Source organism: Meriones unguiculatus, chromosome 10 (assembly GCF_030254825.1).
Source record: "Meriones unguiculatus strain TT.TT164.6M chromosome 10, Bangor_MerUng_6.1, whole genome shotgun sequence".
Taxonomy (NCBI): domain Eukaryota; kingdom Metazoa; phylum Chordata; class Mammalia; order Rodentia; family Muridae; genus Meriones; species Meriones unguiculatus.
Genome location: NC_083358.1, coordinates 4,068,078 through 4,074,077, shown reverse-complemented (window position 1 = coordinate 4,074,077; position 6,000 = coordinate 4,068,078). Strand labels below are relative to the sequence as shown.

At 51.5% G+C, this 6,000-nt stretch overlaps 1 long non-coding RNA gene across 1 annotated transcript in view; it reads left to right on the top strand.

The window, feature by feature from the left end:
* The first annotated feature begins 238 nt into the window (after positions 1 to 238).
* LOC132656786 (uncharacterized) overlaps positions 239 to 6,000 on the top strand; it is a 29,385-nt gene continuing 23,623 nt past the window's right edge. Inside the window, exon 1 of the long non-coding RNA XR_009594493.1 lies at positions 239 to 370. This is a non-coding gene — a long non-coding RNA (uncharacterized LOC132656786). The remainder of the gene's footprint in view (positions 371 to 6,000) is intronic.

Sequence of the window (6,000 nt, the reverse complement as noted above, 5' to 3'; positions counted from 1 at the left end):
TCCCTCTTCTGTGTTGGGAAATCACAGTTCCATCCTTTCTAAAGACCTCCATTGTGTAGCTGCTTGGCTTGTTTGGACAGCTTCCTGCCTCCTGATGAACACGGGGCTTTTCAACATTTGCTGATACACGGACTCATGCGGCAAAAGGCTTTTTGCTGTTTTTGTCCTATCAGGCTCATGACTCATCCCAGTTCTGCCAGGACCCACCCCCAGCCTGTGAGACCAAAGCTAGGCGGCATCCTGCATAGCACTGGGACCTCAGGAAAAGGCACCGTCCTCTTTTTCCTAACCGGCCTCCCATCTGCTTATCACTTGGAATGCACTGGGTGCCTTGGATCTAAAGCTGGTGTCCTTCACGATTCTGTGAAAGGTTGGTTATTTTCCCCCTAATTTTTCAGGTTTTGGAGAATGGGTCTTATATAAACTGGGCTGGCCTCCACCTCACTGTGTAGCAGAGGCTGACCTTGAACCCCTTGATCCTTGAACCCCTGGGAACTGGGACTTCAGATGCACAGCACCATGCCCAGCTTGTGCGGTGCTGGAGGACTGAGCCCAGGGCCTTGTGCACACTAGGCCGGCACTCTACCACGTGAGCTTCACCCCCAGTTTCTCTGATCTTAAACTGTGGCCTATTCTTCCACTCTAGTGCCGACACTTCAGACAAACACTAGCGCAGCCATTTTAGTCTCCATTACTATCTCCCCTTCCTTTCTTCCTTCCTTCCTTCCTTCCTTCCTTCCTTCCTTCCTTCCTTCCTTCCTTCCTTCCTTCCTTCTACTTTCTTTCTCTCAGAGGACAGAAGAGGGCATCAGCTACTCTGGAACTTAAGTCAGCAACTGCTGTATGAGGGCCGGGAACTGAACCAGGGTCTTCTGCAAGAGCAGCAAGTACAGAGGGCTCTCTCCAGCCCCCATTTGCTCTTTAGGTCTCTTCACAGTCAGTTTGTCCTCAGACCTCTCCAGGCCCCTATGAAGACCTGCCTCTGATAGCTGCTGAGTCATCTGATTCTCAGACACAGTACCCTCTTCAAGGTTTGTGACTTGTACTGCAAGTGGCTTGTCTAACCTTGAGCCATTATCTAAGGAAAAGTCCTGTGGACCAGCTGATATTCCTTTTTTTTTTTTTTTTTTTTCTGGAGTCTCCTGAGATGCTACCAACCTGGGATCACCTTGACTAAAATATCTTCCCACAGTATTTGGTGGTTGGAGAGATCCTGTGAATTTGAACCGAAAACTTGTATCCCATCTTATTTTAGTCACAGATTCCCAGGGAAGGCCTTCTTTTCTCAAAGACCAAATCTGAGAGGTGAGAGAGCTTGCCTTGTGCGCACACGGCCCCTTACTTCACTCTGACCCTGAAGCTGTAGTCTTTCACGGTCTTGCCTTGTGTAGGCGTTTGACCTCGATTCCCCCCTGGAGCAATTGGAGTTACAGTGCACACTCCCACACCCCCGTGCTCAGCCAGCACAGGTCCTCACACGTGCCCACCTCTCATGGCTCCTGTACGCATCACTCGTCTCATTACCGTGACAGAAGCCCTGGCAGAAACAACTGAAGTGAGGGAGAACTTATCTTGACTCACTGTTCCACTCCATCACTGGGGGAAGGCGCGAAGATAGGTGCTCACAGCTGACACCTCTCACACGGAGGGCAGAGCGGGAAGCAGAGAAAAACGGGCTTGAAGCAGGATGGTGCTATAACCCCAGAGGCCTGTCTTTCTACCCTCAGGGGTCTGTCCCTGCTAGTGACCACCCCAGACAGCTGGAGATGAAGTACCAAAAACATGAGCTTAGAGGAGACACTCACACCTATCTCTTGACAGCTCCTGGCTCTACTTCGATTCTCTTCTCTCTGAGTGAAAAGGAAGCACTAAGCATTTATTCAGCTGTGTAGCTTTTCCCGTTACTACGGTTGCTCAGGCTTTCTACAGACGAGAACAAGAGTAGCTCTGCTTTCAGGGTGGTGCGTGCCTAAGACCCCAGCATTCAGAAGGCTAAACTAGAAGGACTGCAAGTTCCTTGTCCACACAGGGGACCTTGTCCCAACAACAAGAGTTCAGCTCTGAATTTGACAGAAGGGCTTCTCCAAAGACTGCTCGGACATGGGTCTAAGCCGATAGGGTCTAAGCTGGCCACCACAAAGAGTGTTTGGGATCCCAGTGTAGTGCTGAGCCTTTCTCAGGGCGAGTGCTTAAGCACAAAACTGTGTTCTGGGTGGACATACTTCAGTTAACAAGAACAATTAGTCAGAAGCAGAACTACTGAAGCAAAAAAGCAGGGTTAGTGCGTGAGAGACTTTCCCAGAACTGTAGGATTTGATGGATTAGGTCTTTGTTTTAGCTTTGGCAGGTGGTACTGTCTGCATGCTGAGTTTTCCAGCCTGAATGGTACTTTCGTCATGGAGTCCATGGTGCTAAGGTCTGGGGCCTGTTACAGGCTTTGGGGAAATCAGTGATAAAACTCAGCAGCCACAAAGGCTTGGCAAAGGAGGACTTCCCTCTGTAACAGGCTTGTTAGATTAAACCAAACCAGCAAATGGGCCAGTTGTCCTGAATGACAGTGGTGACTGTGGTGGTTTGAATGAAAACGGCCCCATAGGCTCAGGCAGTGGCACTACCTGGAGCTGTGACTTTGTTGGAGGAAGTGTGTCACTGTAGGGTGGACTTTGAGGTTTCAGAAGCTCAGCCTAGGCTGTGTGGCTCACTCTTCCATCCTGCTGCCTGAGGATCCAGGTGAGGAACCCTCAGCTGCCTCTCCAGCACCATGTCTGCCTGCAGGCCACCATGTTTTCCACCATGACGATAACGGACTAAACCTCTGAACTATAAGCCAGCCCCAATTAAATGTTCCCCTTTGTAAGAGAGTTGCCATGGCCACAGCATCTCTTCACAGCAATAAAAACCCTAACGAAGACGGTGGCATTTCTGTGATGGCAGGTACAGAGAGTGCAGTGAGGGAAAGTTTTTTGAGTTGCAAATCTTGTGTGTGTGTGTCTGTGTGTGCCAGAGGCCAGCATTGATGTCAAGTATCTTCCTCAATCAAGTCTCTGTCTTACTTTTTGAGATAAGATCTGGAGTCTAGAACTCACCCGTTAGGCCAAACTGGCTCCCCAGGGAGCCCCAGGCAGCCTAGAGGAGGGAGTTTTCTAAGCGGTTCTCTTCCGGTCAGATTGGATGGCTCTCGTGTGGAGGTAAGATGGCTGGCTGAACCCCCGGCCGCTGGAGGATCTTCTCAGGGCTGTCTTCACACCGTTCCAGAGAGAACAGCATCAGGGATTATAATGAGCTCTCTGCAACAGAGAGGCTGCCAACAATAGCTGCGGGCATCCGCGCCACCCTGCCTCCTGGGGCGCGTGTGGCAGCTGTTTGCGCCTCACAGAGCATGCTGTGGGCTGAGAACACTCAGGCCAAGCTCACGGGAAGCACATGTCACCAGTCACACACCAAGTCACAGGCCTGAGACTCGCTCTGAGGCCCGGCATCAAAAGGAGCCCAAAAAAAGCCTGGGTCACGCCAGCAGTGAAACAGCACAGAGAGTTTTGACACATCTGAGAGAGGGAGAGACAGTGAGAGAAAGAGAGAGAGAGAGAGAGATCCTGATAAACCTGCCTGACGTCACATTTGCTTTCTCCCCTTTGAGAAGTGCCGGGGCCATCCATCATCGGCAGGTGGAGGGTGTGATAGGAGACGAAAGCCATTTGATAGAGTCTCCTTCAAAAGACTGAAGGAGGCTGCTGAAGGGCGGGAGCACCCCTGAAGGTACCCAGGGTGTGACGTGGGGTACACAGAGTGTGGTGTGGGGGGGTACCCAGGGTGTGGTGTGGGGGGTACACAGGCTGTGACGTGGGGGGTACACAGAGTGTGGTGTGGGGGGTACACAGAGTGTGACGTGGGGGGGTACACAGAGTGTGGTGTGGGGGTACCCAGGGTGTGACGTGGGGGGTACCCAGGGTGTGACGTGGGGGGTACACAGGCTGTGACATGGGGGGTACACAGGCTGTGACATGGGGGGTACACAGGCTGTGATGTGGGGTACACAGGGTGTGACATGGGGGGTACACAGGCTGTGATGTGGGGTACACAGGCTGTGACATGGGGGGTACACAGGCTGTGATGTGGGGTACACAGGGTGTGACGTGGGGTACACAGGCTGTGACGTGGGGGTACACAGGGTGTGGTGTGGGGTACACAGGGTGTGACGTGGGGTACACAGGGTGTGATGTGGGGGGGTACACAGGGTGTGGTGTGGGGTACACAGGGTGTGACGTGGGGTACACAGGGTGTGATGTGGGGTACACAGGGTGTGATGTGGGGGGTACACAGGGTGTGACGTGGGGGTACCCAGGGTGTGACGTGGGGGGGTACCCAGGGTGTGACATGGGGGGTACACAGGGTGTGACGTGGGGTACACAGGGTGTGACGTGGGGTACACAGGGTGTGACGTGGGGGGTACACAGGGTGTGACGTGGGGGGGTACACAGGGTGTGACGTGGGGGGTACACAGGGTGTGATGTGGGGTACACAGGCTGTGATGTGGTGCCATCCTATCCCATTGTTCATCCATGCACACTCTCAGCCACACTGCCTGCTTATCTGAGGTCATCTGTCTAAGTCACTAAAGAGCTGTTAGAAAGACAACACGATGGCCCTCTTCCCCTGCACCTCACAGCGCAGTGGAAAGGCTCAGTCCAAATCGCTGGGTTTAAGCTGTGGAAATCACTTATTCCTTTCCTTGTGGATTACTTCACTCTGTATGTACGTGAAAATTATCCTGGACGGATGCTGCTTGATCATGAGGCATACTGCTCCATTGGCCATCTAGCCCCTATCTGTCTGTCTGTCCATCTATCTATCTGTCATCTACCTGTCACTTATGTATAGCTGTTATATATCTACATAGCTGCCATTTACCTGTCTATGCTTATGTATCACCTATCATTTACTTATATAATAAATACTACCTCTATATCTATCAATTTATCTGTCATCTGTATATATCTCCCTATATATCATCTGTATAATATTCTATTCTCTTTATAGTTAGCTCTACCTATATAATCAATCATCTGCATATCAACATATTATTATATATCCTATCTGTCCAGCTATTATCTATCATATACATCGTATTCTATTCTTCCATCCATCCATCAGTCATCCATAATGATTAAGTGAATTGTATAAATGGAAAGTAGGATTGTGGGAATTCCACACCTGGAATGTATGGATCCCAAGGACAGTCCTTCTCCCTTCCCTCCTTCTCTCCATCCTTCTCTTTCACTCTTGATCCTACTGCGAAGCTCCTGTGAATTACACCCAGGCTCCCCCGTGGCTAAGTGAGAAAACAGCATGCACTGTCTGTTCTGTTGTCGGAATTATGAGTCCTAGCATGGGTGGCAGCATTTAAGACAGGAACAGGCTCTCAGACAGATCTTTTGTAGATTCTGATGGCCCTGCACTCTAGTGCCTCATTAGTGTGCTGCTGTAGAGTGTTTATTGGTATGGTGGGCAGAGAAGCCTCTGGTCACTTCGCTGAGGAGAAACCTGAGCCGGCCTGTTTGGTGCCTGCCCACCTCGAGCCACAGAGCACATGTGCCGACTGTCTCCACGGCCAGCACGTGGAGACACTGGACAGTGGGCTGGTTCTCAAAGCTAGTCATGTTAGAGGCTGGCCTGTGCTTTGTGAATTCAGGGGCCTCCAGGACCTCAGTCCAGCTCAGCTATGATGGTCACCATCACAGCCAGCTCAGCTGGTGGTCACCATCCCAGCCAGCACATCTGCTCTTGAGGTGTGGGACATAGACAGGCCTGAGAAAGGCTCAGTGCTGCATGGCAGAAAGAGTTATGGGCTGAGGGCAAAGAGGAGAAGCCATTGGAAGCTGTCAGCATGTCAGCTGGAGACACACCAGGGAGGCCACTGGGGATACTGATCAGAACACCACCCCCTAGAGTGTCACGCGACCTCCATTCCGAGGTGGTTTAGGTAGAGAGAGGAGTTCTGTC